The 16119-nt window shown below is 38.2% G+C and overlaps 1 protein-coding gene across 1 annotated transcript in view; it reads right to left on the reverse strand.

The window, feature by feature from the left end:
• The window catches only part of LOC128636351 (uncharacterized), a 126291-nt gene that overhangs the window by 110057 nt on the left and 115 nt on the right, over positions 1-16119 (reverse strand).

The raw sequence follows: 16119 nt of genomic DNA on the forward strand, positions 1-16119 counted from the left end.
AAAATAAAAAACAAATTACAAGATCTTTAAACTAAATACACATAATCTAATAGCCCTATCAAAATAAAAAAGCCCCCACAAAATAAAAAAAAAACCCCTAGCCTAAACTACCAATAGCCCTTAAAAGGTCCTTTTGCGGGGCATTGCCCCAGAGAAATCAGCTCTTTTACCTGTAAAAAAAACATACAAACAACCCCCCCAACAGTAAAACCCACCACCCACACAATTTAATAAGTATAATGTAGGTGTCGGCGATATCGGGGGCGGCAGATTAGGGGTTAATAAGTATAATGTAGGTGTCGGCGATATCGGGGGCGGCAGATTAGGGGTTAATAAGTGTAAGATTAGGGGTGTTTAGACTCGGGTTCATGTTAGGGTGTTAGGTGTAAACATAAAATGTGTTTCCCCATAGGAATCAATGGGGCTGCGTTACTGAGCTTTACTCTGCTTTATTGCAGGTGTTAGGCTTTTTTTCAGCCGGCTCTCCCTATTGATGTTTATGGGGAAATCGTGCACGAGCACGTACAACCAGCTCACCATTGACTTAAGCAGCGCTGGTATTGGAGTGCGGTATGGAGCTCAATTTTGCTCTACGCTCACTTCTTGCATATTAATGCCGGGTTTATAAAAACCTGTAATACCAGCGCTGTAGGTAAGTGAGCGGTGACATTAACGTGCAAGATAATTCCACACCCCTCATAACGCAACACTCGTAATCTGGCAGTTTGTTTTTACATGTTTTCATCTACTTAACGGCAAAGGGCTCCAATGCACTTGTATATATACACATGTCTATGTTTTTACAGACATATACACATATAAATAATTAAATACATATGTACCCACACACACACCCACTGATATATATATATATATATATATATATATATATATATATATATATATATATATACAAAACACGGGTGGGGTCAGCACTCTCAGGCCGGACCGGGTACACATCCATGACCCTGCAACATGCACAGCCCTGGGTGCAAACCAGCACTCTCAGGACACTGCACTGTCACTAGAGCCACAGGCAGTTAACCCCAGACAGGCCTGGGTGCAAGGCCCAAACAGAGAAAATTACAAAAAAATACATTAATATAAAACACAGAAAAAGTCCAGCACTCACTTACAAGCTCACAACTAAGATAAAAAGCAGCAATGGAAGAATTAGTTACCGCATCTGGCCAAATGGGAAAAGCCCAGGTACCTCATCAAGGTCTCTTCCAAAAAAACTTGGGTCCCTAAACAGCCACACAATGCAGGCTCACAATCAAACAACTGTGAAAAAAGCAACTGTGAAAAAATGGAGGGTGCACAGGCTTATGTAATCTCCCCAAACATATACAAAACACGGGCTGGATCAGCACTCTCAGGCCGGACCGGGTACACATCCTATGACCCTGCAACATGCACAGCCCTGGGTGCAAACCAGCAGTCTCAGGAAGCTGCACTGTCACCAGAGTCGCATAGGATGTGTACCCAGCTGTGTGGCTGTTTAGGGACCCAGGTTTTTTGGAAGAGACCTTGACGAGGTACCTGGGCTTTTCCCATTTGGCCAGATGCGGTAACTAACTCTTCCATTGCTGCTTTTTATCTTAGTTGAGAGCTTGTGAGTGAGTGCTGGACTTTTTCTGTGTGTTATATTAATGTATTTTTTTTTAATTTTTCCTGTATGGGCCTTGCACCCAAGCCTGTCTGGGGTTAACTGCCTGTGACTCTGGTGACAGTGCAGCTTCTTGAGAGTGCTGGTTTGCACCCAGGGCTGTGCATGTTGCAGGGTCATAGGATGTGTACCCGGTCCGGCCTGAGAGTGCTGACCCCACCCGTGTTTTGTATATGTTTGGGGAGATTACATAAGCCTGTGCACCCTCCATTTTTTTCACAGTTGTTTGATTGTGAGCCTGCATTGTGTGGCTGTTTAGGGACCCAGGTTTTTTTGGAAGAGACCTTGACGAGGTACCTGGGCTTTTCCCATTTGGCCAGATGCGGTAACTAACTCTTCCATTGCTGCTTTTTATCTTAGTTGAGAGCTTGTGAGTGAGTGCTGGACTTTTACTGTGTGTATATATACACAATTGTATGCAAATGTTTAGGTACCCCTTACAATTTCCATGATTTTCATTTATAAATACTGTAATTGGGTGTTTGGATCAGCAATTTCATTTTGATCTATATATGCTGGCTGATCCAAACACCCAATTACAGTATTTATAAATGAAAATCATGGAAATTGCCAGGGGTGCCTAAACTTTTGTATACAACTGTATACTGCTAGCAACTAAAATGTTACAAAGTACACTAACACTCATAAATTACCTATTAACCCCTAAACAGTCATGCCCCCGCATCACAACTACTATAATAAACCTATTAACCCCTATTCCACCGGCCCTCCACATCGCTAATACTAAACTAACAATTTAACCCCTAAACCACCAGCCCCCCACATTGCATATCACTAAATTAAACTATTAACCTCTAAACCTAACACCCCCATAACTTTAAATTAAATTTACAATGTTACAATCTTAAAATAAATAAAAACTTACCTGTGAAATAAAAAAAAAAACTAAGATTAAACTATAAATAAACCTGACATAACTATTTTTAAAAAAAGAAAATAAATGAAAAATAAAAAACCTAAATTACATATTTAAAAAACCTAACTCTGAAAAAATGAAAAAAATCTAACATTACCAAAAAAATGCTAAAATTGCGAAAAATAATAAAACACAAAGCTTACAAAAAAATAATAAATGAAATTAACCAAAATAATAATTTGAACAGCCAATAGGATTCAAGCAGCTCTCATCCTATTAGCTGATTTGAATTTTTCAGCCAATAGGAATGCCACGGTACCACAATATAAAAGGGATACATTGCATTAAATCTTTAGTGTGCGGCATCGATCACATGAAGAGCATCCTCCACACTGGATGGCTCCATGCGCCACCTTCGCCCTGAATGAGGTCCCATGCTGGATGAAGATGTCGCCACCTGGTAGAAGACCATCTCCGCCAGACTTCAGAAATGGTGAGTACCTATTTGGGGATTAGACTTAGGTGTTTTTTTTTTTGTTTTTTTGGGTGTTTTTTTCTTTAGATTAGTTTTTTTTTTATTATAATGGGTAGTAAAAGAGCTGAAAGCCCTTTTAAGGGCAATGCCCATACAAATGCCCCTTTAGGGGCAATGGGTAGCTTAGGTTATTTTAGACTTATGTTTTTTTATTTTGGGGTGTTGGTTGGGTGGGGGATTTTACTGTTAGGGGGGAATTTTTTAATGTAAAAGAACTGTTTAACTTAGGGCAATGCCCTACTGAAGGGCCTTTTAAGGGCTATTGGTATTTTATTGTTAGGTTAGGGGGTGTTTTTATTTTGGGGTGGCTTTTTTTTTATAGGGCTATTAAGTTTGGTTTAATTTTTTATTATTTTGGATAATATCTTTTATTATTTTTTTGTAAACTGTTTTTTTATTTTTCGTAATTTTAGTGTATTTTTTTGTAGTGGTAGGATTTTTTAATTTTGTAACTTAGGTTTTTTATTTTTCGTTATTTTTTTTTAAATATAGTAATCTTAGGTTAATTTATAGTTTAATCTTAATTTTTATTTATTTCACAGGTAAGTTTTTATTTATTTTAAGATAGTTATATTGTAAATTTAATTTAAAGTATAGGGTATAGTTAGGTTTAGTGGTAAATAATAATACTTAATTGATTAAGTTCGAGGTTGTGAGCTATACAAGTATCCAATTAATAGTTTAATTTAGTGTGTTGCAATGGGGGGCAGCGGATTAGGGGTTAATAACTTTATTATAGTAGTAGCGATGTAGGGGGTCGGCGGTCTAGGGGTTAATAACTTTATTACAGTAGTAGCAATGTGGGGGCCGGCGGTTTAAGGGTTAATAGCTTTATTTAGTGCCGGCGATGTTGGGGGCAGCGGTTTAGGGGTTTATAACTTAATTTAGCGTTGGCGATGCTGGGGGGCGGCGGCAAGTCATGCCTTGGGTTTAGTGCGGTATGGAGTGTATCGCACCATACCACACAACCAAAGAAGATTTGTCCGTTACTTGTAATGGCAGCGCTATAGAGAGTGCAATACCGCTCATTTTTTTGCGTTATTTATGCACCTGGTTTATTGCATAACTTGTAATCTGGGTAATAGATTGTTCTGATAAAGAGTTGTAATTAGCATTAATGTGAAATAAATATAATCAGCCAATAGGAATGACAGCTGCTTAAATCCTATTGGCTGTTCAAATTAGCCAATAGGATTTAAGTAGCTCTAATTCCTATTGACTGATTTTCAGCTAAAAGGAATGCAATGGTACCCAATATAAAAGGGGTACCTTGCATTGAATCCTCAAGTGTGTGGTGGACGATCGAAAAAAGACCTCCATGTTGGACCGATGGACCTCCGTCTCTGTGCATCGACCGCTGCACCTCCGCAGGGATGAAGAAGATGCTGGTCCCGCGATGGATGAAGATGAAGCCATCTGGATGAAGATGCTTCGTCGCTGGGGAGAAGATCTTTCGCCGGACTTCAGCAACTGTGAGTACCGATTTTGGGGTTAGTGTTAGTTTTTTGTTTTTTTGGGAGGGGTTTTTTTTTAGATTAGGGCTTTTTTTTATTTTAATGGGCCATAAAATAGCTGAAAGTCCTTTTCAGGGCAATGAGTAGATTAGTTTTTTTTAGTTAGGTTTTTTATTTTGTGGGTTTGGGGGTGGAGGTTTGTAATGGTAGGGGGGGTTGTTTTTATTTGTTTGCAAAATAGCTGTTAACTTTAGGGCAATGCCCTGCAAAAGGCCCTTTTAAGGGCCCTTGGTAGTTTACTATAGATTAGTTTTTTATTTTATTTTTTTATTTTAGGGTTTTTTTTGTTTTTTTAAAATGGGATATTAGAATAGGAATAATTTTTATTATTTTGGATAATGTTGTTTGTTATTTTTTGTAATGGTAGTTTTTTTTGTATTTTTTTTGTAATTGTAGTGTTTATTATTTATTGTAATTGTAGTTTTAATTTGTTTTGTATTTTTGTAATGTTAGGTTATTTATTTTTGTAATGTTAGGTTTTAGTGTAAGCTTAGGTTTTATTTTTATTTCACAGGTAACTTTGTATTTATTCTAACTTGGTAGTTAGTAAATTGTTATATTGTAGCTAGCTTAGGTTTTATTTTTATTTCACAGGTAAATTTGTATTATTTTTAAATAGGTAGTTAGGTAATAATTGTAACTTTGATTTAGGTCTATTTTAATTATGTTAAAGTTGAGGGGTGTTAGGTTTAGGGGTTAACATAGTTTAATTTAGGTTTTTGCAATGTGGGGGCCGGTGGTTTAGGGGTTAATAGGTTTAATTAGTGTCGGCAATGTTTGGGAACTGCGGTTTAGGGGTTAATAGGTTTAGTTAGTGTCGGCGATGTCGGGGAACTGCGATCTAGGGGTTAATAGGTTTAATTAGTGTCGACAGTGTTTGGGAACTGTGGTTTAGGAGTTAATAGGTTTAGTTCATGTCGGTAATGTTTGGGAACGGCGGTTTAGGGGTTAATAGGTTTAGTGACAGCAATGTTTGGGAACTGCGGTTTAGGGGATAATAGGTTTAGTTAGTTTTGGCGATGTGGGGTTAATTAGTGTCAGTGATGTCAGGGAATGGTGGTTTAGGGGTTAATATGATTATTTAGTGATTTAGTTAGTGTCGGCAAACTGTGGTTTAGATTAGAACAATGAAAAATTCTGAATATGAATAAAGAATGAATCCAAAAATTCGGAAACTGATTTATTCATTTTCGGAATTTTTTTGGAATTTAGTTATGGTACCGATTCAGAAATTCGGATGCTTTCGAATCTCCGAATCGGCCAAAATTTGTCCGAAAACTAACTTCAGCTGAAACTAAACGCACATGTCTATTAAATTAAGAGCCAGGAATATGATCTGAGTTGGCTATGGAGTTAACCTTGAGATGTGATCTGAGCTCTGATGTGGGTATATGGCTGAAATAATAGATGAAGGGCAAATGCACTGATCTGAAGCCTAATGTAGGTACTTGCAGGACAGAGGAGCTGCAGGGCTGGGAATCTGACCTGAGATCTAATGTGGGTGTATGTGGATGACAGAAGGTCTAGAGAGCTGAACTGAAATGGATGTGTGGCTGGCAGAGAATCTTATCTGATGTGGCCATATGGCTAACTGTCTGCATGTCAGGAGTCTGAGTTGATGTGTTCATTTGGTTCACAAAATGGCTGCAGGGGCAAAGGTCTGATATAATGTGGGTAAGCAGCTGGAATAAGGGCTGCAGGACCAGAGGTCTCCTTTTATATGGATAAGTAGCTGACAGAGGGGTTGCAGGACTAAAGGACTGATTATCTGGCATTTCCTCCTGGATGGCCTCTCACCACCTAAAAATAAACATGTCCAAAATTGAACTACTTCTAATACCCCCCTCTAACTCTTCTCCAGTTTCTAATTGTTCTATCACTGTTGGCAGCACCACTATCTTCCCATCGCCACAAGTCCGCTGCCTTGGAGTAACACTTGACTCAAGCCTGTCCTTCATTCCCCACATCCAATTGCTCTCTTCATCCGGCCGCAACCACCTACGCAATATCTACAAAATGTGTCTGTTTCTGAGTGCTGAAACTACTAAACAGCTTATTCACTCCCTGGTAATTTCCCGACTTGACTACTGTAATAACCTACTAACTGGCCTCCCTCTCTCCCCTTCAATCCATCCTAAATGCCTCTGCCAGGCTAATCCAGCCCTCCAGATGCTCTGTTACTGCTGCACCTCTCTGCGAGTCCCTTCACTGGCTCCCCTTTCACAGCAGAGTTAAATCCAAAATTCTCACCCTGACCTACAAAGCCCTCACCAATGCAGCCCCCCCTACCTGTCCTCACTCATCAACAAATATACTCCAGCCCGCCCCCTATGATCCAACAATGACCTGTTCCTTGCGTCCTCTACCATCGCCTGCTCCCATGCTAGACTACAGGACTTCTCTTGTGTGGCACCAACCCTCTGGAACACACTTCCTCGAGCTGTCAGACTTTCCCCTAACCTGTCCTCCTTTAAACGCTCCCTAAAGACCTTTTTGTTCAGGGAAGCTTATCACCCGACTCAGTAACAAATTAATTTCACTTACCTAACAGATGCCCTCATCTATCTCCTCACTATTATCATTCTCACCTATGCAGTCCCCACCTCCTGTTTCCCATCCTCCTACCCATCTAGATTGTAAGTTCCCACAGGAATAGGGACCTCAATTCGCCCTGTAAAATGTTCTCTTTTATTGTATTGTTTCTCCGTTGTACTTTTATCTTTATACCCATGATCAACGCTGTGGAATCTGTTGGCGCTTTATAAATAAAGAATAATAATAATAATAATTTTATATGGGTATGAGGCTGACAGAGGATCTGCAGGACTAAAGGTCTGATTTTATATGGGTATGCATCTGACAGAGGGGCTGCAAGACCAGAGGTCTGATTTTATATGAGTATGAAGCTGATAGAGGGGCTGCAGGACTGAAGGTCTGATTTGATATGAGTATGAAGCTGACAGAGGGGCTGCAGTTCTGAAGATCTGATTTTATATGAGTATGAAGCTGACAGAGGGGTTGCAGGACTGAAGATCTGATTTTATATGAGTATGAAGCTGACAGAGGGGTTGCAGGACTGAAGGTCTGATTTTATATAAGTATGAAGCTGACAGAGGGGCTGCAGGACTGAAGGTCTGATTTTATATGAGTATGAAGCTGATAGAGGGGCTGCAGGACTGAAGATCTGATTTTATATGAGTATGAAGCTGACAGAGGGGTTGCAGGACTGAAGGTCTGATTTTATATAAGTATGAAGCTGACAGAGGGGCTGCAGGACTGAAGGTCTGATTTTATATGAGTATGAAGCTGATAGAGGGGCTGCAGGACTGAAGGTCTGATTTTATATGAGTATGAAGCTGACAGAGGGGCTGCAGGACTGAAGGTCTGATTTTATATTGATATGACGCTGACAGAGGGGCTGCAGGACTGAAGGTCTGATTTTATATTGATATGACGCTGACAGAGGGGCTGCAGGACCAGAAATTTGATTTTATATGGGTATGAAGCTGACAAAGGGGCTGCAGGACCAGAGGTCTGTTTTTATATGGCTAAGTAGCTGACAGAGGGGCTGCAGGACCAGATATTTGATTGATATGTATAAGTAGATGACAGAGGGGCTGCAGGGTCAGAGGTCTGATTTATATGGGTAAATAGCTGAGAGGGGCTGCAGGGTTTTTATGTTGTTATGTAGCTTACAGAGGGTCTTATCTGATGTGGCAATTATTATTATTATCATTTATTTGTATAGCGCCGCCAAATTCCTTAGCGCTGGGTACAATGATAGGGGTATACAACAACAAAGATTTGTGATACAATACAAAACATATCAAGACTAAACAAATCTAGCACAGGAGGAAGAGGGCCCTGCTCCGGAGAGCTCACAGTCTATAGGTTTAGGGTGCAGAGACATAAGGTTGGGGTAGCTTGTTACATCGGTTGTATTTGCAGCAGTGAGTCAGGCAGTTCATGTACATGTATTAGCTTGGTTCGGATGCGGGATGGAGGAGAGATGGTAAGCCTCTCTGAATAGGTAGGTTTTCAAGGATCTTCTGAAGCTATACAAGGTTGGAGACAGTCTGATGGAGCAGGGTAGAGAGTTCCAGAGGACAGGAGCAGCACGTGCAAAGTCTTGGAGGCGGGAGTGGGATGTAGAGATAACAGGAGTGTAGAGACGTAGGTCAGAGGTTGATCGAAGAGGACGGGATGGGGAGTATTTCACGATGAGAGAGGAAATATAGTTGGGAGTTAGACTGTTGAGTGCTTTGTAGGTTAGGGCTAATACTTTAAATTGTATTCTGGAGTGTATGGGGAGCCAGTGTAAAGACTGGCAGAGCGGGGCAGCTGATGTAGATCGTCGACTTAGGTGGATGAGTCTAGCAGAAGCATTCATAATAGATTGGAGGGAGGAGAGGCGGTGTTTTGGAAGGCCATTTAAGAGTAGATTGCAATAATCAATGCGTGACAGGATGAGGGAATGAATAAGTATTTTTGTAGTTTTTTGAGTAAGGAAGGGACGAATTCTGGAAATGTTGCATAGGTGTGAACGGCAGGATTTGGTAAGCGTTTGTATATGTGGGTTAAATGTGAGTTCTGAGTCTAGTGTGACCCCAAGGCAGCGGACCTGGGGTGAGGTGTTGAGAATATGTGGCTTTGAGGGGCTCTTGGGCCTTGGGTTCTGATACAAAGTCCAACATGGACATATGCCTGAGGGCATCTGCAGGAATTTTTTTTACCGTTTATGTATTTCTGGTTCATTGCTAAAAACAATTTTAGAACTATGATAATCCTAGTTTCAAATATGTTATGAATGTGATTGTATATGGGTATGTAGTTGACGGAGGGGCTGAAGGACCAGAGGTCTGAGTTTATGTGGTTACTTAGCTTACAGAAGGTGTTATCTGATGTGGTAATTATGTGGCTTATTATGATTCAACTTCAGAGTTCTGGTTAACTGTTACATCAAAAATACATTTAAAAGTACAGTTACATTCATAATAACACTATCTAATAAAACTTTTTTTTTTTTTAATTGCAATAAAAAGTTATATGGGCTCAAAGATATGAAATGTCAGGTGTTAGATTTTTTTTTTCCAAAAGTGCTTTTATATAAGGATCCATAGGAAAACGTATAAATATATGTATGTATATCAATATAATTCTATACATATGTATATATGTATTTCTATGTGTATATATGTATTTACAGACATATATACACATAGAAATACATATATACATATGTATAGAAATACATTTATATATTATTGCAATCCTGCACACATGTTTGCGCCAGCTGGTGGCTGTTATTTTTTTGTTCAAAACACAGCTTGATGGGGGGGATATGATCCTGTGTTCTCAACTTTGCAAAATCTTTTTAACTACATGAGGATGCAACCTCAAGAGCACAAACGTTTTACTTGCAACCTGTACTACGTGGGCAACTGAGTGAGCGATGGTAAAAAAAATGTTGAGCGCAGATAAAGCTCTTGCGGGAGCACAAATTTGCACTCCACTCATAACCTAGCCCTAAGAGGGCCAATCATTGCCATATAGTGTTTGTGATTAGACAATTTAAGTGGCTGCCTCTGGTACCTTTAATATGTACTGTATGTATGTAAAATTATCACAGAGTAATAAAAAAAATCAATCAAGTATAATAATTGCAACCAATCTTCTCTATAATTCAATATAAATAAATAGCTCCATCTGAATCATGAAATAACAATTTTGTGTTTCATGTCCCTTTAAAGACAACACAAGAACAAGGGTCATTATTGGGTTTTTTTTTAATACTATTCATCATAAAATTTACTAAAGTTCTTTATATACTTGAATGCATGTATCATATCATATAATCTCCCTCCCTTCTCTTTGCTTTACATAACAAATTGAGGTCATGTTTTAATAAATGTAGGTGTGTCGCAATACAAAAAAATCTAACAAGAATGGTAATTATCATGAAAACACCCAAGCCTCAAACTATTGCAGTCCTGCACGTATTTATGTTAATAAAAAAAACCCAGGGGTGTCTGGTGAGCTCATTTAAAAAAAATTATTATATATATATATATATATATATTATTTTTTTTAAATGTGTGTGTACAAATCCCCAAATTCGGAATTTCAAAATCAAAACTTATTCTGAAATCCAAACTTTTTAATTATTTTTTTTTAAAAATAAAGTTATCAAAAATCACTTTGCTTCCCTGCCTGCAAGTCACAATCTTCTCTGCTTGTGTCTTTGGTTTGGTTTTTGTGATCTCAAACGTAAATAATGATCTATATTTATTTATAACAACAAATATTATCTTTCTGATTACAGTCCTGTACTATCTTTAATACAAAAGTATTAAAAATTATAAAAAAATGCAGGGGGGGGGCGGATGTGAAGAGCTGATTTGGCAAGATGCATCTGATCCTCATATAGATTTTATGAGTTTATTGAGGTTTTTTATGTCACCTGTTAATCTTTAGTAGATATACCTATAAGCAGCTTTAGAGGAGTATGGAAGAGGTTTTCCAGGTTGTATCATTCTCTGAAACTACGCAACTTTCTGACATGTCGTAGGTTTAAAGCTTCCGCACATCCCCCCGTCCACACACACACACAGGCAACTGGGTTAACGAGCAGTTTGACTCAACAACACCAACGAAATAGAGATGAACGGGTTGATATTGATATATCATTTGTCGACTCGGCATCGCTAAATGCAGACAACATACACTGTCCGCATTAATCATTGCACAAGCATTTCTGGAGAAATTCTTGTGCAATGCGGCCCCCTGCTTACTGGCAGACAATCAGCTGCTAGCAGGAACTGTCAATCATCCTGATTGGATCAAGATGATTTCAATCCGCCTCCGAAAAGGTGGTTGACAGGTTAAAGAGCAGTGGTCCCCTCTCCAAACTGCCCGGTTTTAAAGATGGAAATACAGTATTCCAAAATCTAAACTATTACGAAATCCAAACCTTTTCCAGTCAAGTAGTTTGGATAAAGAGTTTCTACCTGTACTTCATTATAAACAAACTTCAACGAACATGTTTTTTTCAGCGAGAGACCTGATTATACACTGATATAGAAACACAAATTGATTTTAGAAGGAAAGGAAATAATCGGGCTAATAGTAGATATGACCATAATTATGTATGTTGCAATTTGGGAGCAATGGAGGTTGTGCGAAGTTATGAAAATATGTGAAGGGCAGGGACAAAATAGAGTATAATTTAAAGGGACACAAAACCAAAAAAAATATTTTATAATTCAGATACAGCCTACAATTTAAAAAAAACTTTCCAATTGACTTCTATTATCAAATTTATTTTGTTGTCTTGGTATCCTTTGTTGAAGAGCAAACCTAGGTAGACTGTGTGCATGGGCGGAACTAATATTGGTGCAGCAGATGCAGTGTTGGGGGCCCATAGCAGTCAGTATATACATTAGGGTTGTTAACTTTTTATGAAAAAAAAAAAGGGAGACTTTAAGAATTGACAACAATTTACACAGGAAATTGGCATTGACATGTGTGTATCTATGTATGAATGCGTGTGTTTATGTATATATTGAGCATATGTACATATACTTTGCAAAAATGATAACAAAAGAACAAAATAGATTTAATAATGGAAGTTAATTTAAAGGGACAGTCAACACCAGAATGTTTGTTGTTATAGATAATCCCTTTATTACCCATTCCTCAGTTTTGCATAACCAGCACTGTTTTATTAATATACTTTTTACCTCTGTGATTACCTTGTATCTAAGCCTCTGCAGACTGCCCCTTATCTCAGTTCTTTAGACAGACTTGTATTTTAGCCAATCAGTGCTAACTCCTGGGTAACTTCACGTGCATGAGCTCAATCTTATCTATATGAAACACATGAACTAACACCCTCTAGTGGTCAAAATGCATTCAGATTAGAGGCGGCCTTCAAGGTCTAAGAAATTAGCATATGAGCCTACCTAGGTTTAGCTTTCAACTAAGAATACCAAAGGAACAGAGCAAAATTGGTGATAAAAGTAAATTGGAAAGTTGTTTAAACTTACATGCCCTATTTGAATCATGAAAGTTTATTTTGGACTTGACTGTCCCTTTAAAACAGTTTTACAATTACTGTACTTGCTCTATTTGAATCATGAAAGTTTAATTTTGACTTTCATGTTTCATTAACTTATTGAGACTGGATCCAGTTAGTCCTATAACCAGATATAACTACTTAAAGAGATATGAAACCTAAAATCTTTCTTTCATGATTCAGATATTGAATACAATTTTAAACAACATTCTAATTTACTTCTATTTTCTAATTTGCTTCATTTTTTTGGAATCCTTTGTTGAAGAAATAGCAATGCACATGGGTGAGCCAATAACTCAAGGAATCTATGTGCAGCCACCAATCAGCAGCTCCTGGGCCTATTTAGGCTTTTCAACAAAGGATATCAAGAGAATGAAACAAATTAGATAATAGAAGTAAATTAGAAAGTTGTTTAAAATTGTATTCTCTATCTAAATCACGGGGGGGGGGATGGGTTTCAAGTCCCTTTAAAGGTACATTTGTGATAATATGTTAACAATTGTTGTGTACCTTTAAATGGACAGTTCAATATTTCCACTGGCTTCCCAGTAAAATTATGCAAGAACTGGATACTCTGGTGGCCATGGATGTAGAGGAGCCACAGGGTTCTCGGTCTGTCCAGTCAAACATCATTGTTAAAGAAGCTGGTAAACCTGATCCAGAATGCCCCTAAGCACCAATCAGCTGTTTTGTGTGTGTGGTGAATTAACCCCTAGTGAAGCAACAAGCAGGGGAGCAAACAGCTTAGTTGTCAGCTTAGCTGGGTTGTAACCTGGTATTGTTCATTTGCTTTTGTACGTTTTGTACTTTGTTAAATGCATTCGTGCAAAATTGTTGTCAAATACTGGTCTAAACATATGCATTCTACCTATCTACATATGCTCATCAACAAAGAATACCGTGGGAACAATATGTAAAATATTTTAAACATGGAATATAAAGATAAGTTTAAGCTGTTTTAATTAATTTTGAAACTAATAGCAGGTTGTCTGTGGGATATAAGCTAATTGGTTTAGGGACATGAAACACTAAATAAATGCAAGATAGAATGATGCATTCATAGAAAAGATTAGCCGGAGAATAACATGTAGATAATTTTTTTAACCTTTTAACGCCGTTATGCCGTTCTATTCCGTCATATTTACACTGGGCTTTAAAGCCGTTATGACGGAATAGAACGTCATAACAAACGGCTGTCCTGAAGCCTTCTGTGCTTCAAGGACTTGATCGCAGTCTGGAGGGCGTTCCTAGGATTGTAGGGACGCCCCCCAGATGGGATCCAATAATTGAAATCTCGCGATCGTATGCACGATCGCGTAGTTTCAATTTGTCTACATCGGAACAGGTGTTCCGATGTAGGCACTTTAACCCTGTCACGAAAGGGTTAAAGTTTCCTTAGTTGTTTAAATATTGACAAAATGAGTGTAAATTGTTTGTATCTAGAAAACAATGGGAGCCGCCATGTTGTAACTTAGGTTACCTTCTCTGCTGTGTCCAATTAGGGACAGTTATAAATAGGTCACTAGAGTGTGCAGCCAATGGCTGTGTGGAATATAACAGTGTTCTGCACTTCAATTTCTAACAGGAACTTAAAAGCTCACAATTTCAGAATGGAATTACAGGAAAAGGGGACAAAATAAATAATGAAAATATATTGTTGAGGTTTTTTTATAAATATGGTTTATCATTTTATATTACTATCTTAAAGTGTTTAATGCCCCTTAAGTAAGACTGCCCTCCATTTTATTGGTAGACAGTGACACACCCACCATATGTGCATAAAAACAAAATAAAATGTTTTTGTCAGCACTGACACATCTGTTCTCTAAAAAACAAATGAAAAAAACATTCTCGTTATTGTACCTAGAAGAGAGTCTTTTAAATATATTTTAATAACAGACCTGGGGTAAATGCTTGCAAAATGAAGATAATCTGTAAATGAAATATCTAATTTGCATATGGAATCACTGCATTTCAGCAAAAGAGAGTAAATACTCAGCTGATCTGCCTTCCCTGCTTGCTTTTATATAATAGCCAGGGATACATTTTAATAAAATCAGTTGAATTTATTTCTGCTGTTTAATTGAACTATGTATCACTTTATTTTGAAGGATTTGCAGTTTGGACTATTATCTCACTAACCTAAAATGGATCTGGTATATATGTAATATCAGTCCTGTCAATTTCATAGTGTGCACTAATTGGCATATCTGATGATATCACAAAGATATACTGGGATATGCACATTCGGTCACACCCACCCTGCTACACATACAGATGATGTTGTGACCGGAGGGTTGCACACACAAGGTTTGGCTCCCACAAACCTGTCTACCTGGCATTGTGGGCAGCAATTCATTGCCCGCATTTACTATTGCACAATCCACTGCTTGTGCAATGCCTCCACTGTTTGTGCAATGCCACCCCCTGCCTGTGCACAGCTAATCATGTGTGAGTAGGGGCGGTTAATTACCCTGGTAAGACTTGTTCGACAAATCAGAGGTGGCGTGTAGGAGTATAGGTTAAGAACCAGCAGTATAGAAACCGCTGCCACAGCTTCATAAATCTCCTTCTGTATGTACAATATTTTATTCTGACCTATTGTAAATTTAAAAATTTAGAACTCAGAATTCTTAAAAATTGCTTACAAATATTTAAAAGGAACATGAAAGCTAAACTTTTTCTTTCATGATCACAACAGAGCATACAATTTTATACAACTTTCAGATTTACTTGTATTATCAAATTTGTGTTATGCGCAAAACTTTACCAAACTAAGGGCTATATTATAAGTGGAGCGCAATATTGCGTTTTTGCGAGTGCGATATTGCCACTCTACTCAGTAATACCAGTGCATGTAAATGTGCGCTGGTATTACAAGTGAGGCACAATGTGAACGCAACCTCGCATTTGCATTGCCTGGAAGCCTTGCGCTCTTGAGAACACGCTTCCATAGGCTCCAATGGGAGCCTTGTTCTCATGATGTGAGACACGGCAAACCACCTAGCGCAGCGCAGGGGGCAATTTGCATGGCGTTGGGCAACAATAGTTAAATATATATGTATAAGAATATATACATATATATTTATCTGTTTATATGTGTATATACACATATTAACACATAAATATATATGAATATAAGCATATACATATATATATTTAGGGTAAAAACACAATCCCCATTCACCTCTATGCAAAAGCACACCCCACATCACCTCACTATAACCACTTATAACTGCTTCATGCAGCTTTTTATTAAACAAATAAAAATATTATAAAGAACTGTCTACTTTATTTGGGGGAAAATTTGGGCAACTTTTTATCATTAACCAGAGGTCTGACTTTGCGCAAAGTGAAACCGCGAGCATTAACCGGCCACTTGTAATGGCTAGTTATTTAACGTGCACCCATAAATTTGCCCTTTTACGGGTGTAGCCCTCCGCTTTTAAT

This window comes from Bombina bombina, chromosome 7, assembly GCF_027579735.1.
Source record: "Bombina bombina isolate aBomBom1 chromosome 7, aBomBom1.pri, whole genome shotgun sequence".
NCBI lineage: Eukaryota > Metazoa > Chordata > Amphibia > Anura > Bombinatoridae > Bombina > Bombina bombina.